Source organism: Eubalaena glacialis, chromosome 16 (assembly GCF_028564815.1).
Source record: "Eubalaena glacialis isolate mEubGla1 chromosome 16, mEubGla1.1.hap2.+ XY, whole genome shotgun sequence".
Lineage (NCBI taxonomy): Eukaryota > Metazoa > Chordata > Mammalia > Artiodactyla > Balaenidae > Eubalaena > Eubalaena glacialis.
The window spans coordinates 4407708-4426350 of NC_083731.1; the positions used below are offsets into that span (position 1 = coordinate 4407708).

Here is an 18643-nt window from a genome sequence, read left to right on the forward strand (position 1 = left end):
GAGTAGAGAGTGAGGAATAAAGAAACTCTGAGATGAACTGTCACTGACACAGAAAGAAAAGCAGTACTGAATCATCATAAAAGGACAAGGAAGGACATAATTCTGTGATTGGTCAAAAATATCAAATGCTGTGGAGCTATTGACTGGTGTGTAGACTCTGAATTTGCCATTGGGAAATGGTTGTTGATCTTGGAGAAAATTTCTGCAGAAATGGAGAATAAACCAGTTTGATTGTATTTAGGAAAGAGGAAATGGAAGTAGTAAATGTAATGAATGTAAATTATTTTCTAGAAAACTTTGTCAGTGAAGAGCATTAGCTGGAATAAGAGTAGACCTGGTGGACAGAGGAAACAAATATGCCTGACAAGGGGGAGGGAACAGTAAGATATGAGAGGAAATGGGCAGGAAAAGATCAAAAGTATGATGGAGCAATTTGCCTTGAAAAGGGTGAGAATGATTTCTTCCTTGAGAGAAAATGAAGATGATGACTGAGGATAAAAGAAAAATTGGGGGTGTAAGTGAGATATATGGAAACGTTTACATGAATATGAACTCTGTTTTCCCGAAGAAGTGTGCAAGTGAATACAAGCTGAGAGCCAGTTGTAGGAAGGAACGTGGAGTTTTCACATTTGGGGAGTGAAGATCCTGCTTGGGAAAGGTACTATGAGTATATCGTTGGCTTAATATTTCAGGTCCAGCACCAGAGGGGTGAGCACAGCAAAAGTAGGTCTTCCAGAAATTGAAGGCCCATCCCATGTTTCTCTAAGATGATAAAGCTCACCCCCCAAAGACAACCAAAGACAAAATTAGCTCTTTTCATTTGCTGCAGAAAGGGGAACTGTGGGCATTTCAGTCAAAGGCAATGGAGAGGGCTTTTTCAGGGTTTGAAATTTTGCTGAATGACTGTAAGAATGTTGTGAGTGAACCAGAGAGTGACTTTAAATGGCATTTGTCATGAGGCAGAGTCAGTTGCTGATCTCAGTAACTATGCAGGAGGTTGAGGGGACTGAGAGGGATATGTTTGGAAAGAAAGCAGTGATTGCACAAGAAGATGGGATGTGTGTGGCTTGGGAAGAAAAATTATCTACATGGCCCTGCCCATATCTAGGTACAGACATCATTTTACGTTCGGTTAGGAGATTCATGATTTGATTAATGGTAGTGTTGAGAAGTAGACTTGGGGTTGGGGTTCTGTTTCTTTGTAAACTATGTGATTAAGAGAAATGTGGAATGTTGAATCCAAAAGCTCCCAATCTGAGGCTCTGCATCTTGTTTCGGCAACAAGGCTGCTTCCCATTGTCAGGGAGCAGATTCCCAGAGTAGATTGTTTCTTTTTCACCAGTATGATTTTCACTGCAAATTCTGCATGTTCTGTGATTTCAGAAAACAAGGTTTCTTAACCTTGTATTTGATGTTAATCCATAAAAACTGGCTTACACGTTCACAGACCTATTTCCAGCTCTGGGAGTTGATCCTGGATTGGACAATCTGGTCACAAAGTACTTTGATTTGAACCTGCCTTATGAGGTTTCTCGACCATATTCCCTGTTATGTCTAATACTGTGAGCAGAAGCACGGAGATAAATGTTGAGAGATTTCAGGAAGATAACTATCTTCCAAATGCCTTTTCTTTTACTACATAGTTTTCCACATTGTTCTCATAATCTATCCAAGGAGTATTTTTTTACTGCATAATGGGAATTCTGTCACAACTAGAAGTGAAAATGGAAGTAGGGAAAACCCCTGCCTCTGTCAGCCAAGCTTTCTTTCCTCCGGAGTCACCTGTGTTTCTCTAAGAGCCTCTGTCCATGGTTGCTTTTCATAGTACCGGGATCTGTTGAAGCTAAAATAATGATGTTGGACAGGAAGTCAGGAGAAGGAGAAAGACAGGCTAAAACAAGCCCAAAGTAGGAACAATCTTGGAAGCAATTTCTAAAAAACTAAGGGAAATTTCTATTTTCCAGGATTAAAATAAGAAACATGGATGGGATAGATTCCTTTAATGTGGAAAAATCTAAATAAATATTATAAACATTTCATTGTAAACACTGGTTGGTACCATCATTTATATGGTAGTCCTTATAAGGTATTCCCTGTGGGGTATACATCTAGGCTGCAAAAGCCCTTGGGTCTCACAGGACCCTTGCAAATTAAGCAGTCATTATGGTTCCTTTTGATAAATAAACTAAAGAGAAAAAGGTAATTTTCTAAATCAGACAGCCTGTTAATGAAGGAGGCCTACAACTCACTAGATATGCTTCCTATATAAATTATTGTTTGTAGAAGGAACCACTTTGAAATCTGGTGAGTTCATTTATCATTTATGCATTTACTGTTTTATCACAATATGTAGGTAACGCAGTGTGGAAAGAATAGTATAGAATCTACAAGTGCTGCTTTAGTGGGAACCATCGGTTGGCTCTTAGTGATTTTTCTTTTTGGTGAAAATCAACACTCATTTAGAAAAGTTTCATATTTTTGTGAAACATTTTTGATATTCGTGGCTCATTTATTTGATGTGCTAAATAAACCTTTTGTTTTTACTTATTTGATTTTGTCAGGCTTTGCAGAATCAGTCAGGTGCAGTAATACTATTCAATAATTTATCATAATGTATATTTATGCATGGTGATAGTTTGTATTCTAGATGCACATAGTGTACATTACATGTTGAAATAATATTTTGCAATAATTCAAAGTGTTTTATGAAGCTGAATAAGCAGACTGTCACACCAATGAAATCATACATACTGAATATTTTACAAATGAATTTACAAAGAAGTCATGAAAGGATTAATACTAAAAGAAACTAAATAACACTGTTCTGTTCTTTTGCAAGTAGGTGTCAGTATTAAGTGTTTTAATAAGTGTCTACTGACTTACCTTGATATTTAGGGTTTTAAACACATGTTAGAATTCAGCAAAACAGAAAATAAGAGGACTTGCCCAAAATCGTTTTAACTTTGAGGAAGAATCATAGAATATCTACTAGCAAAGTAATATAATTTATAAGAATGATTTTGAAAGAAAAGAAAAAGAGCATAGTACCTATGAGTCAGGCGTTTTAAAGCACATGTTGTTGATTTCTTACATTTAAACTCTTGGGGTTAAAAAAGTCTTTGTTTTCAATTACTTGTAGTTGGTTGGACACATACACAGAAAATAAAATGCAGACCTTTCAGTGTCACTGGAAACTATCATAACTGCAGGTCAGAGATTAAGAAATGACTTTTATAAGAAGTCTTCTCAAAGTGAATTTCAAATTTTTTCATCTACTTGGTATACTGAATCAACCCCACATAAAGACATTTTTGCTTTTCTAAGATGTCATATTTTGGCACCATATTTAATGCTAAATGAACAATCCATTGCTTTATAAAACTCATAAAATTATATATTTTTATCATGTAGAAATTTTATGAAATGATATTAAGAGATGGGCACAATCAATACATGATTGACTTTTTAAAAAAGTGGTGTGCCTCAAGATTCATTCTTCTTTTATAGTTCTCTTCTGAGATAATTTCTTTAATTTTATCTAGAATGTTTTAACATTTTTACACATAGAAAAACACAACATATTCTATTTTATGTCACTTAAATAAAAGGGTCAGTATGAAGCCACATCCATCAGTGACTGCATTAAGGAAACACCTAAAGGCATAGAGAATTTTAAAGCTGTCCGTAACAGAACCCAGAGCACAGAAGAATATTTAGTATTAGAAACTAGGTCATCCCAGCACAAATGCATGTACCTTCCTTTTCTCTCTAGGTCACTTTGAGGTTTATATGCTTAGTTCAAAAATAGTGGGTTGGCCAAAAAGTTCGTTTGGGTTTTTCCATAAGATGTTATGGAAAAACCTGAGCGAACTTTTTGACCAACCCAGTACTTGCAATCTGAAATCGTTAAAAAATGGATGAGCTTTCTGAAGGTTTCTCCATGATTCTTTCTATATAATTCTACAAAATCTATTTTTAACATTAAATAACAGTAAAAATGTATTTTAAGACATTCGATCTGTTTTCACCTTATCATTTTAAACCTACAAGTGTTGGGACTGGCCCTTTTAATTTTGTGTATGACCAGAAGCCCTATCCGTGTCAGGGATCTGGGCCAGAAGAAGCCACAGATGATAGTTAAACTGAAAGTCCACACTGACAGGAGTTAGAATTGTTACCAATTCATTAAGAAGATATTTCCAAAATGCTTATCCAAGACTTCTAAGACTATAATAAATGCTTTATTTGTATATAAATTTACTCTTGTGATCACTAATCTGGAGGGTTCATTGCACATAGGATTAAATAATGTTCCATTTCTCAACTAAATGTGTATTTACTCGTGGATTGTAATTTAGAAGTTTTGAAACCATGAATTTTTTTCCCTGCATGGAAATAAAGGGTCGGAAGAAGGTGGATAGACTCTGCAGTCTATTAGAGCTTTCTCCCACCGCCCTCCCTTCCCTCTGTAAGAATAAAAGAGCCCCTGTGAGGGTGGAGAATGAACCTGTTTATTTCATAATTATAAAGGAGTAAACATATCTTGAACATCCTAAAATATTACCTATGCCTATGGCATAGAGCATGCAAGTGAAACGCTGCAAAGAGAAACATGGTTGAAACTGCCAGGGCTAATGACTCTGATAGGATTCGACTCACTTGAGGGGATAATCGATGGTGATATATGTACATTTAAAAAGACTGCATGTAATATATAAGTAAGCTCTTAGAAGTCACTTAAAAATGGTGCAATGACCTATAGAATTTACAGACAGTCTGATGTAGTTAATGCTATCTCAGATGTTACACAATTGGACCCATAAAAACACACACCAAGGATAATTACACTTCTCTAAATGTATTTCAATTACTGTTTTCAGCTGCCTGACTCAAGGATAGTTATTTGATGTCACTTGTCCAGGATCTCCCAGCAAGTCAATGATATATTCAATGATTTAAATTATTTAAATTTAAATACATTTCCATTTATTTTATATGGTACAAAAATTATGATATAAATTTTACTCTTCCATGTTACTGTACTTTAATTCCTTAGGTCCCTTAAAACGTAACTTGAAGCAAAAGATTAAATATATAAGGCCCAACACCATATTTCTTTGTTTATATTGACAAGTAAATATTTTGATTTCTATTTATTTGTTGTTCAAGGCAATAAATCCCACATGCACATACTTTGCGACAACTAACTGAACACATTTGAGATACTGTGACACAGTTCATTACGCCTTAATTTTTCTTTGTAAATTTAATGCTTGAAATTTTAGTAAACATATATTATTATCTTTAAAAATGACCAGCATGTATAGACATTCAAAGAGACCTCACACTGAGAACAGCACAACAGTGTAGCAGTGTTCTTATGTGGTGGGGGAAGAATCTGTTCAGTCCAACACGTACGTACTGAGTGCCCCCTGCATGGCGGGCTTTGTGAAGGGCTGAGGCACACGGTCCCTTTCTTTGGGGAGCTCACCTACAAGTGGGGGACGTTCCACCACAGATGCGGAAGGCTATGCACAGGGAGGATATTAAACAGGTTTGTACTGGGGCAGGGACTGGAGAAGGCTTCTCAGAGAAAGGAAGTGGCCTTTAAGCTCCACCTGGAGGAAAGAGAAGTGGAAAAGATTGAGAAATAGAACCTGTGAACCTTTTTTCTCCTGCCTCCCAGCAGTAGAGAGGTGTCTTGGGCTTAACTGATGCTGAAGGCATTTTAAAATGGTTGACTAAGGAGCGTTCCAGACAGAAGATGGGCATGTGTGAGGTCTTGAAGACAGAGAGTGCTCAGAGCATTTCTGGAGGGGCACTTGCCGGCCCCAAGGTGGGAAGGCGAGGGAAGAGCTGTGAGATGGGGGACAAGACCTCAGGGCTGTATTTTAGTCTGTGCTGTGTTTAGCGTCAGAGCAGGGGCTTATAGCATGGGATTTGTGTGATTGCATTTTTGTTTAGGAAAGAAAATCCAGGGAAAGTAGAGGAGAGGACACAATGGTGACATATTGTGTTGGAAGAATGGACAGGACTTGGAGATTCATTGTGATGAGGGAAAAGTCAATGAAACTACCACTTGTCTGACTGGCAATTCACTGAGATTGGAACCAGGGAAAATGGACCAGCTCACTTTAAAATAATGGAAGGAGAGGAAAGTATTGGATATTACCCTATATCTGAATCAGTGATTCAGGAATAAGATGTTCACCATGGTGGGTATGCTAAGTTTTTTTTGCAGAAAAGCAAGTCTGGAAAATCTAAAGCAGATCCCATTTCTTAGTATAGACAACTTGTCTGTCTCACTTTGCTAGGGTTAGTGGCTCCTGAAGTCTTAATTTTAGGTTTGCATTGGGATCTGCAGTCCTCGACGTGCACCTAGAGTAACTTCTCTATATTTAAGGGTAAAGGAGATCAAAGGAATATGGCCTGGGTAACAAAACCCAATCATTTTAGGAAAGTTGAGTGCCATTCTGGGTCTAGAGAAGCTTAACTACCTCTAAAGAGAGCTCCCAAAGCCAAGAAAGACCATTATTCAATATCAATAAGCTCTGGTACATGATGTCCAAAAAATAAATGGGCAGGTGAACCCTTCCTTAAAGGAAAGCAATTAATTTCCTGCCCACATGCTTCCACCTACATATTGTTCTGTGTCTCCACTGTCACTTAGAAAACAGAAACAAAGTTCCTAGATCTGTCTAGCTGACCCTTACGGCAATGCGTTCCTGAGCTGTAGAGTGACGGCGTGCACAAGGAGAGAAGCAAAGGTGTTCTCCTGCAGGACTCAGAATGAATGACAGAGGTGAAGAAACATTTAGGTTTGGTGAGGAAAAAAATGAATCAAACGTTAGTCATGTCTACACAGACCATGACATTCCAGGTAGCTCTATCTAGTACTCCTGGCTCTGTCTCCCTCTCTGCTATGTCCAAAGACACAACACCCTGAGATTCATTTTCAGTTTGAGGTACAGTTATGATGTATTTGAAATATTTTGCTCTGGTGAATTCTTACATTCACTTGAAACAGAGCTGAGTACCATCCTTCACCGTTGATCTCCAAGGCAACAAGGCTTGAAATGTCAAGGTCTTTCACTCCTCCCTGGCCATTTCCGTCAAATCCTCTTCCTCTGTATTGCCTCACCTTAGTTCAAATCCTATTGCATCACATACCACAGAAACTGAAAATGATCAATTTCATGCTTAAATTATTCCCAACACTACTGTTGCTTTAGAGAATATACAAGAAACATCAAAACACCCTCCCTCAACCAGCCATTGGAAAACCTCAGCTGTTAGGACCCAAATCGTCAACTTCTAGAAAGGTCTCCATGATGACAGTGACCATGTGGAGTAGTCAGAGTGCACTGATTTTGCGTTGAACACTTTGTGCTGGAGATTTAGGAAGTTCAGTTGTATGTCCCAGAAACCACTGGTTGAGCTGAATTATGGAATCAGTCCATGGTGCATGAAAAGAGCCCTGACAACAGGGCCAGTGTGTGGATCGGGCTCTGCTGTTTTCACCTGCATGTACTTGGGCAAGGAGCCGCCCCCTTGAGTCTGCCATATTTATTGTGGGAGTTAAATTAATTAATGCAGATGAAAGTGCCTAGTATATAATGGCCTTCGTTAAAGGCTTGCTAAATTTGTTGTTTGGAAGCCATTTTATTTCTAGTTAGTTTAACAAATTAAAACCATAAAGACGGATAAAACCCCCATATTTTTGAGATAACTTTTCTAAGGGAGATTTTAGTTCAAAGAGTTTAGCACTTGTCTGGGAGAATGCATCACTCTGCACTGTACATCATTATAAAAATATGTGCAGAAAAAGACAGCAAAGTTCATATGTAGTATCTTGAAAATGAATATTCAGATAATGCACATATTTCTTAATGATTTTTATCCTGAATAATACAAAGCTATTTTTAAAGGTCTTAATCCAGATTAGAGCATAAAATAATAATTTGACTTCTGTTACCTACTTTTGAGCAAGTTGCCAGTTAATCCTCATTATTATTTCCTGGAAACCAACTTGGATTCTGAGGGAAATATTGACCAAGTTGTGTTAATCTTAGCAATGTTAAATTTAGAAATTTGGTGTCATTTAATTGTCATTTTCCTTTGAATTCTTACCAACATAATTTACAAATTGAATCCAGTCTCCTCTGGTTTTCTGAGCCGTTCATTTGATTATTTCAAATAATAGGGACAGCCCATGTATCTATTTGCAGTCTGAGAGGGCAAGACTCGCTCCTTTCATGTCTGCAACAATGCTGACACTTAAAAGGGGCTTAGTAAGTATTTTTGAATAGCTGTATGCATGATAGAATGACACCAAATTGGAGATTTTCTAGGCAGTTTTTCCTCTTGCTCCGTGAAGAGGTCTTTCCATTTCTACATGAAGGATGTGATGAAGGTTTCAATATCTAGTACAATTGAGTTTATTGATCATTGAATTCATTTGAACCGAACTTTCCACTAAGATTTTTCCTTTTGCTCTGTCAGGCAAATGATCATCCTCAATCTTAAAGTCAAGCATTTGAACTAATAAAATTTCTAGCAATGGGGATGGTATAAAAATGGCTTCTCCCCTTTTATTCTATCTAGCACATTCTGCAACCTTCCTTTTATTCACTTATACATCTACACCCTAACAATTTATGAACTATGTACTCTCTGCTAAGCATTGTGTTAGGTACCACAATTGATATACCCAAATCATGGTCCCTTTCCTCAAGGAACCCATGTTTTATACATCTCTTTTTTCTGGGAAATGTATATCTATGTATGTTATGCACTTGAGTAAATTTTAGATGACTGTAGAAAAAAGAAAATACAGGGGTTAGAGAAAAAAATACAAAACATTATATATTTTACTGTTTTTAAGATTTATAGAATTATTCACAGATTGTGATTAGAAAATCGACATGCAAAATATATTTATAAGGATCTATTTTACAAATAGTATGATTTTGATATTGTTTGTAAAAGTTGTTTTTATTTTAACAATCTGTAGTATATACAAATATATTTACAGATATTTTATATATACATATATATATATACACATACACACACACATACAGATAAATTAGCTGTAGGCTGTAAAAGGAAAAGTGAAAATATACCAAAGACATATTTTGGGAAGACTAATTTTGCCGTTTCTATTTGTGGTAATAAAATATTTTTCTAGGTATATCTACACAGCATACTCATTTATAATATGCTAAGTGAATAATAAATTTACCCAAGTGGAAAAAAAGGGAGAGGTTACAAATTGAAACAAAAGAATTATAACATAAAAGACGAGTGACCTATATGGAACTTTGATACACATGTCTTTTCTTTATCTGTGAGAGGAGACATCTAGCAACCAACTTCTTGATAATAGAGCTAAAGATATTTCTAGTGAGAAGTTTTTCATATTGAGATATTTACATAAGACAGATTTCATGCAAATTTCTATTTTTAAAAAATTTCTAAAACATATTCCCACCTAACAACATGGGCAAATGAGATGGGTCCTCAAACTGCTTACACACAAATAGTTAGAGACTTGAGCCAATGAAGTGTGCAAAAGGCAGAGGTAACTCACAGTCATTTCACTCAGCCAGCACAGGGAAGGGTGTGTGCTGAGGAAAGAAAACATGCTGGGAGCCAGGAGGGCGAAGTTTGTGCAGGGCCTCACGGCCAATTTTCGAGAGCTGACTGAGTGGACCTGGTTCATCCTTGTGAGACATATTTGAAATTGCTCTCTATCAGCATTAATTAGGATATGAAATTAAAATCTGTTCACATCCAACTGAATATTATGTCAGCAATACAGGGCACATCTTTAGTTGGCCCCTGACAGGATTTTAATTTCTGCAGTCAGTTTCTAGAAAAACCTTGTAAGGAATGGAATGTGCTGATCTATATTTTGTACTGACAGCTGCCAAGGTTCTGCCAAATCCATCTGTCTTCTTATGATTACCTTTCATTGATGTCCTTGGAATTCCTTGTACATAAAGAGAAGAACAGTACCTGAGCATCACCTGTGACTGTGTTATGATTGCACCACACCCCTCCTCAGTGATTGCTCATCTATTCAAAGCCTTTCTTGCAAATATTTTAAAACAAATTGACATCACCCTAGTACACCAGTTAATCTACTCTTGTGTAACATCTGGGAGATGTCTTACTACTTTGCTTTGTATGCATTGGGTAGCTAGGAAAGAAAATAAGCTATGGAGGCAGTGGAGAATATTTTAATGAAAGAATTATATTCAGTCATCTAGAATCCTAGATTTCTGTGAGAGCAGTGACACTATTACAGTTCTAAATGCTTTTCGAACAAATATCTTAATATTATACTATGTAGTGTACCTTTTAATTTTTGTTTTAATGTGTAGAAAAGATGCAGGACTAGTCAAAGCAAATGAGAGCAAGTATTATTTAAGGCATTTAAATAGTTTAACTGACAAATTGTATAGAACCTGTAGCAAGATAATTATGAAAACCAATTTCCTTGAAGTGTGACTAAGGAAGTGGAGTTAGTGCAAGACAGTTTGTTGATGTCGCTGATTTTCTTCTGTTGGATAAAAGATAATTCTAGAGCAACCACAAGGCTTTGTTCTGAATATCTGTAGTTTATTATTTTAGAAAAGAAATATACTATTCTAACTCAATCTAAATGGTGCTAAGAGGAAGAGTTGAATGTTTCTTCATTTGTAATTTACAAATTACTGTGACTATTTTTTAATTCATTTTATTTAATTGTATGAATGCAAGCTAGGGAGAGCTTCTGGAAAAATAATATAAAGAGTAATAATAACACAATAAACTAATTCAAGAGGATTTTCTACAAAATATCAAATTTGAAAGTCAAGTATCTTGAACTTTTTTTAAAAAAATTATTTATTTATTTATTTTATTTTTGGCTGCGTTGGGTCTTCATTGCTGTGCGCGGGCTTCTCATTGCAGTGGCTTCTCTTTTTGCAGAGCACGGGCTCTAGGCGCGCGGGCTTCAGTAGTTGTGGCTCGCGGGCTCTAGAGCGCAGGTTCAGTAGTTGTGGTGCGCGGGCTTAGTTGCTCCGGGGCAAGTGGAATCTTCCTGGACCGGGGCTTCAACCTGTGTCCCCTGCATTAGTAGGCAGGTTCTTAACCACTGCGCCACTAGGGAAGTCCCTGTCTTGAACTTTCTACTTCACTTGAGCACTCATTTTCTTGCCCACAAAAGTTAGGCAATGAATAACTCTGAATGACTCCTAAGAGAAATCTTCAGACTGTACTACCTTTTTCTTTTTCTCTTGCTCCTTCTTTCTTAGTTCTGTACTTCAGTCAACCAACAAATGTTAACAGGATGCTCTTGAAGTGTGAGGATTGTGACAGGCGTATTAGGCATAGTTTGATTCTCCCTTCTTTCCTTCCTTCCTTCCTTCCCTCCTTCCTTTATTTTCTTTTACATCTCTCTCTTTTTTCCTTTCTTTTCACTCTTTTATTTCCTTTCTCACTTTATTTTACTTTTTCTGACATTCTTCAATTTTCATTGCTTTCTCCTGTTTCCAATTGTTAGTCAAAAAAGATGTAACTCAAATTCCAGAGAGTCTTAACCTGTTGTTGTTGTTTTTCCTTTCTTTGTAAAGTACAGGGAATCTGAACAACACTTGGATCCTCAGCCTTGCTATTTTGCTTTCACCTACTAATTGTAATACAGTTTTCAAATTTTCAGCATTCTTTTGATGCTCTTTTGTATAAAATTTTTAATGTGTGTTAATTCTACTTTTAAAAGTAGCTAAGAATCAGTCCATAGATCCTTCTACCCTAAGATTTATGATTATAAGCAAAACAAGCCCCGTTAATTGTAAGGCTTACTTGTAGAAGTAAATAATGAGTCCACGCTTCTAGCCTTTAACCATGATGGTGGTTGGTACCGTAGAAAAGCTGATGAACGTGGAGCCCCTTCCATTGCTTTCATTGCTCTCATGTTCTCATATGCAAGGGAGAGGGAGATCAAAGGAGGTTCAGGCAGACGAGTATCTGTGGAGTGCCCACCAGGCCCCCGGCCCCGTGCTGAACATTGCACACATATTACCTCATTCAGAGGCAGGCCCCATTCCCATCAGCACCAGCGAGGCTCCTCGGCGGAGCCAGCCCCAGGAAAGAGGCTGAAAATAGGGCATAACGAGAGGAGGCTGGTGGCGGCACCAAAATGATTTGCTCCTGATTTTGCAGCGCGTATGTTCATATCCCAACAGAAGGCGTTTCAGTCACTGCAGTGGATGTCTAGGGCCACAGTCATTTTTGCAAGGTTTCCCCCGATGGGCGTGCAGGGATTCTGCACTAAGTAGATGTGAATACCGTGGTTAGGAACAAGCTCAGGGGGACTAAAGTCTGCCCTTTTTTGGTTGTGGGACTTTATTAAATACATTAGGCTCTCTGAGGCTGGCTTTTTCTATTTAAGAAAAGGCTAATTATGAGAGAGTTGTGAACTTAAAAGAGAAAACAAAGTTCCTGGCATATATAAATGTTTAAAAGGCCATAATTTATATATTTACTATTATTACTAATTTGGCAAATGTTGCATTTTGTTCTATAGTATTTTGGGGCAGATTGTTCATCTTTATTGCCAGGACTTTATAGACAATGGGCTGCATTCAAAGTCTGACAAGCCAGAAAGACACAGTTCAGAAAAGAAATATTGTTTTATCCCACATTAGCAAACTTTATTTAGAAATTCTGAAAATGAAACTGTAAAACCATTCCAAACGGAACAAATTTCCCCTCTGAATACACTGTTTCTAATAAATTAAATTGCACTGTCAGTTGGCTCATCTGCTTGTGAGTGGATTTCAAAATTCAAAAGAAAAGATAGGACAAAAGAAAGTCCTACTATTAGGACTACTAGGACCTAATTCTGAATAAAAAATATCTTAATTTCTAGAGACAACAGTCAGCCTACTTACCTGGCAACATATATTTAATGTGCATTTTGTTTTATAAATTTTGCTCTTTGAAAAATAATTCTGCAAGCAAAGGACAAAAAGATACACAAAGCTAAAGGCGACTGTCATCAACGATTAACGATCTGTACTAATTGTTAGTGAAAACACAGATGCCAAAGTGTCCCATATTCAGAGGGCAAAAGCAGGAAGCATCAGTCGTGGGGAGAACTGTGTACCCTTCCTTACACATCCGCATGTCTCTGAGGCCAAGAACATTGTTCTGCAAAGCATAGTTGCATGCCTTGCTTTTGAAGGACTCACAGAATCTGCTGTAATCCAGACTGAGGAAAAACCGGGATGCAATTTAAATAGTTGCAAATTGCTTTCAAACTTTTTAAATATAGAAAAGAATAGCCATCTTGGGCCATTTCTGTTAAAATGTATTTCATTTGCTCTGTTGAAAATACTTTCATGTGCACAATAGGAAGACAACATAGGGAGTCTGGTGAACGGTCTTGCTGGAAGAGTACCAGGTGTCAGAGGTTTGCATTTCCTGTTAAGGAGTTTCTCTTCATTCTATAATTAGAGATGTGATATTGAAAGATTGTATTCAAGTAAGCCTAAACAATAAATCAGGATGGTATTTTAGAATGATAACTTTGATAGCATCTTGGAGGATAAGTCGGGATTGAAACATTGGGAAGACACAGGGAGGATAGATACTCTCTGGCTGGTGGGGGAGGGACTGCACTAAGAGCATAGAGGAGCGACCCAGGCGCTTAGAGAAGGTCAAAGGACAACAGAAATCAGTGGAAAATGTAGAGCTTAAAACTGCCAGAGATTATTAATAATCCTGTTTGGAGATTATTCCCAGAGAAGTACGGGTTTCACAGAAAATTTAAGTGGATTTGGAATAGCAACACCGGTGAAAATTAGGGTTAAACACTCCTCAAGCATTTGTTCATGTCAAAATAAGAGAAGATTTGGAAAATAATAATGTCAAAGAGAATCCTTATATTAAATACAAGCAAATACTAAAAAAATATTATATTAGGCTAGAAAAAATTCAATTTAAGAAATATAACTGCACAATCCCAGAGCACGGAATGACGAATTGGATGCTATTTGATGTGACTAAAAACTACACTGGATTTATTATAGTGCTCAAAAAGTTAAAGAAACAAGGTACATAAGATAAATAAAAGGAAATCCAATAATCATGACTTCAAATTTTAAGAGGGAAATATATTTGAGGAGAATTATTAGTCTACATTAATTACCACATACAAAGATTACCTTACATTAGTGTTAAAGCATGTTTTGATGTAAAAAATTATTTACGGTTGATGTTTTTAAAAAATAGTGACATAGGAATACAGTAAGACACTCACCGATACGAACATTGATGTACTTTTGAGTCTGGTAGTCATCAAACTGGTATGAAATTTAACAGGTAAATAAAAAACAAAACAGTTTTTAAGACTACAGAAGAAGAGGAAGAGGAGAGAGGAGGAAAGTGAAGGGAGAGGAAGGGTAGGGAGAAGAAAGGGAAAAAAAGTTCTACAGTTTAGGAGGATCCTGTTTGGAGAATATTTTTTCTCACTTGTACTGACATAGCACAAGACAACTGAGACGAAAGTACAGAAGAGAAATGTGTTTTTATATTCGAGGATGTTACAGTCAATGGAATACTGGAAATGTATATTAAGTCCTCATCCATTGTTAACTTAGGATAATTTGGGCTTACAAAGTGCAAAGTACAAAGTACTTTATGAACTATAACATTATTAGACATAATCAAATAATTATTATGTGTATAGCACTGTGCTAAGATAAAGGGAGAGTGTTGAAATCACAAAAGAACAGAGCCTTCTACTGTCTAAACATGGAGTTTATTTGAGGAGAAAGGATTCATACAGAAAAAAGTAAAGGTCTTTTCTTCCAGCATTTTAAACCTCAGCTCGGTAAAAGGCTAGAGGTAAGTGGCACTAGAGGAAAACCTTGGACTGGGAGGGATGGGCTGCTCTGTTCAGTGAGACCTTCCGTCCCTTTGCTGACCTACGGCTTCTACGAAAGGATGCCTAACTGGATGCATTTCCTGTGAACAATGAGCCCTATTAAAGCTTTTCTATTCTTCCCGAGATCAGTGGCTTTTTCCTCCTCTTTCACAAGATGGGTACTGATTTTCTTTTTTGCTTGAGAATGAAAAAATTAGATTGACCTAAATATTAGTTGACTGTAGTTTATTTTATCTAGAAACACTGGCATGGTTTATAATTACCCTTGTGCTCTGAATAAAAATTACAAATGCAGGACTCTAACATTACCTTAGCTAATTTTGCCTGCTTTGCTCAATGTGCACTCTTTTTTTTTTTTTTTACAATTATTTGTATATGCAAATAAACACTTTGTAAAATTAATGTGCATGTTCACTTCACCTCTCTTGTTTTATTTTGTTTTTTCTTTTTGTTCTTATTGTTATGCTCTCAATCAGTAAGGTGACTGGGAGTAAATGAATCCAAATATTTTCCTGTCTCTTCAATGCTAAAAGAATGTGTTTGGACAGATATTTTTGCTGTTGCTTAAGAAGGTAAACCCATTATTTGGTTCAGTTTAAACATAGCTTTAGGCATGAATATATTGTACAAACATTCAAAATATAACTTAAAGAACATAAGTAAAAATAATTATTCAGTGCTTCCTTTGTGACAGAAGTTTGCCTTACAGTAGCTTAAATCCTTAAATGATCCTGTAATGGAGTCCCCATTATTTCTGATATTCCATAGATAGAAAGTAGTGCTAGTGAGAAGTTTTTAACCTAATTATGTAGATTCCAAGAATACTTGTAGAAACTGGCAACAGAAGTCAGATTTTAATAGAAATGGTTTTTTTTTTGGTGGATGAGGGAAGTTTTGAAAAAATAGTCTTTCAATATATTGACATATTTTGTGTCAAGCATTTAACATTGTCAATGAAAAGCAAACAAAGAAACAAAAAAACCCACATGCTAGTCTGAATAGAGAATAAAGGACTTTTCCCATTATAATCAGCATTTTCAGATCCTGTGCATCTCTATCCAGTTTGGGAGTCCAGCAGTCAAAGTGGGAAAAGAAGGACACAGCAGTTATTCAAGAGGGGAGAGGTCAAAAGCTCACAGGAAAACAACCATGGCTTCGACTGGGGGGGGAAAGAAAGCCAAAAGACTGACATAACCAAGAGCTTTCAGATCCAATGAAAGGGTAACAGGCAGCTGTTCTTCATTTCCAAGGGCATAGAACAAGAAATAAGGGGTATGCTGCTGTGCAATGGATTTAAGTTAAGTGTAAGTTGGCTGTAGGTTAAATATAAAATGGCTGTGAGGATAATTTACCTAAAGATTAGGTAAATTACCTAAACTCTTTTTCCCAGATATATTTTAAAACAGTGAAGATTCTCACACCTGTTTGGAATGGTATTAGTTACCATGCTTAAAAAATAAGAGTGAATAGGATCAGTTAATGAAATTCATATTCAAGCTCATCTTTTTTTCAGATAATTTCAAGCAACTTTTAAAGACTGAAATTTTTAAAAAGGCTGTAGTGATTCATTGTCAATTTAGAGACTAAAGAAAGCAGTTAAGCTGAGGTGGGTTTATTTGTGTCTGGATACCAGAATTTATAATAGCCTAGGTAGGTGGGACAGACTTTATGACCTAAAATTTCAGTAGAAATTGATTCATAATAACTAATTCTGATTCAAACTTATGACTAGTTAATGGCAGAAACTTTGAAGCTGAGATTAAAAACACAAATACTACAATTTTGACACATATCTGCTTCCTAGTAGAAGCAGAATCAAGTATTACTTGCTCTCTGCTTGGTGTCAAAAAACGTAGCTTGGGAAAATTATGAAAATAGTTTAAGTAAAACATTCAGGATAACATTTTGCAGAAGGAAAATCCCATCCTAACTGGAAGATAAGGATGTAAATATGAGTTAAGGTTTCATGAATCACAGTAATGGATGAAGCCACCAGGTCTAAAAAAAAAAGGAATTATGTCACCTAGGAAGATTTGATTAGGAGACACGCTTATTAGTAACTTAAGCACATACAATGTAGCTTTCTGAAAAGAGTGGCTTTACTATTGCTTAACCCATAAGCCATATATATTAGGTTGTGAGAGAGTTCAGACTGGTAGTAATTTTCTTCGAAAGAAATAACTTTGTAAATACTTTATTTTACTTACCAACTTATTAGAATAAATGATATACTAGTTATAGTAGCCAGAGTTAAGTAGCTCTGAATTCGTTCCCTAAAACTCCCAAGAAGACATACAAACATTGGCAGTAGTTTTTAACTGCTTTACTAGGAGCCACATAACTTAGATCTGGTAACACTGGTTGTAAAATTAAAGACATATAAACTGTGAATCATAAAGAGAACAAAGGGCATAATCAAAACTCAACTCATGTGAATTTGCAGTGCCTTTGAGCCTCTAATGAAGTCTGTATTTTTGAAAAGTCCACTTATCTAGACATTCACATTCATATAATTGTGATAATATTTTCTGCCATCTGCAGCTATTATTGGAAAAATTTGAGGCTAGAATTTCCGATTGGTCAAAATAATCGGTGTACATGCATATGTACAGATTTCTCATCAGTGTAAGATGTAAAATATTCTTACATCAGTGTAAGAATATTTTCTCCCATGTCTATACAAGAGAATTGGTAAAAAGAATTTTTAAAATCCTGAGTAATGAATAGTGATGACAGTTAAATATAACAATAAAGAAATACCATTAGATGTACGTGACAGTCTAAAGCTTGGTATATTTTCAGTGTTGGTTAGTAGTAAGCACAGACCGGGAGACAGAATGATCGTGTGCAGTGATTATGTTAAGGTTCCAGGGTCTCCCTCTACTAAGTAGGTTTGTTAACCTGTCTAGAGTCCAGTGTTCTTATCTCTAAAATGAAGACGGCGAATACGTGTTTGTCCCACCAGATTCACTTTCCACCACTGTCCACTCTGCTGAGGGAGGTGGACCTGTAACAGCTACTCTAAGCTTTATTTCAGTGAGTTCCTTAGCCATTTGAGTTAGGCAAGCGGTTGCCTCAGGAGAGATGAGAGAGGGGGAGGAGCCGGTGGTTAGGGTATTCATTCCTTGGTTCCCTTCCTATGATGTTGCCTTGTCCTGGATCTTCCAAGGAGACCCTCTCTGGAATTTTCTTTCCTTCTCCGTCCTTTCCTTCCCTGTGTCTTTTTGGGTGTTGGTTGTGGGAAAAGCTAGCCCCTTGCTTTTACACTACCCTTTATGGTATCCTTACATCTTGCCCACAATTGTCTCTTTGTACATAAAGCCTCCCCACATTATCCCAATTTGAGTGCCATCTATATCCTGTCAGATGCTGATTGATACAGTAGTCTCTAGAATTTCATCAAGGAAAATTATTCGTTATTTCCATAGGTTTTGAGAACCACTGTCATCATCATAAAACCATTAGTAAGTCTGTTCAGGAGAACAGTTACCGTAGACACTTCTTTGCATCTCAATGGAGTGACACCTTTCACCAGTTTCATTTTAAATATTTATCAAAGCAGGCCATAAACTGGTTCATCTGTGATACTTTTAGACAGTCTGAGAAGTTTTCTTTTCTATATAAAGAGAAAAAACCAGTCAGTGATTTACTGGGAAAAGTCTTCCTGAATTGACAGGTAGGAACAGCTATTCTGGTGTGTGTGCA

At 36.6% G+C, this 18643-nt stretch overlaps 1 protein-coding gene across 1 annotated transcript in view; it reads left to right on the plus strand.

Moving 5' to 3' along the window:
* NALF1 (NALCN channel auxiliary factor 1) overlaps positions 1 to 18643 on the plus strand; it is a 590082-nt gene that overhangs the window by 52575 nt on the left and 518864 nt on the right. The window lies entirely within an intron of this gene.